This window comes from Eurypyga helias, unplaced genomic scaffold (assembly GCF_000690775.1).
Source record: "Eurypyga helias isolate BGI_N326 unplaced genomic scaffold, ASM69077v1 scaffold21905, whole genome shotgun sequence".
Taxonomy (NCBI): Eukaryota; Metazoa; Chordata; class Aves; order Eurypygiformes; family Eurypygidae; genus Eurypyga; species Eurypyga helias.
The window spans coordinates 5,087-5,481 of record NW_010249781.1 but is presented as its reverse complement, the minus strand read 5'-3'; the positions used below and the strand labels follow the sequence as shown (position 1 = coordinate 5,481).

At 64.3% G+C, this 395-nt stretch overlaps 1 protein-coding gene across 1 annotated transcript in view; it reads right to left on the bottom strand.

Annotated features, from left to right (window-relative positions):
• PGS1 (phosphatidylglycerophosphate synthase 1) overlaps positions 1-395 on the bottom strand; it is a 7,328-nt gene that overhangs the window by 3,695 nt on the left and 3,238 nt on the right. The window lies entirely within an intron of this gene.

The following is a 395-nucleotide window of genomic DNA, read 5'->3' as shown; positions in this document are numbered from 1 at the left end:
CCTGTGGAACAAGGGGTGTTTCATACACGGGATCGCGCCGGAGGGGACACGGCAGCGCAGCTGGATGCTGGCTACAGACCGAGCACCCGTCCCGTCTGCCGGCACCTCACGCTCTGTGGTTGAACACCGCTGACTGGCAGTGCCAGTACCCGAACCGGCACCCTGACCCGCACGTTCTGTGATGAATGGCCCTTGGGAAGGGTCACTGCGCCCACCCGGCCCCCCCAAGCTCCCCAGCCAAGGCACCCCTAGCAGCAGCGACACGTGGTACAACGAGCCACCGCGGGGGCTTCCGGTTACGTGCGCTGCCGCGTCCCACAACTCCCACCTTCCTTTAAAACACGGAAGAGCAACAAGAAAGCACGAGCTGCGCAGAGCAGTTTGGCTCTCCTCGC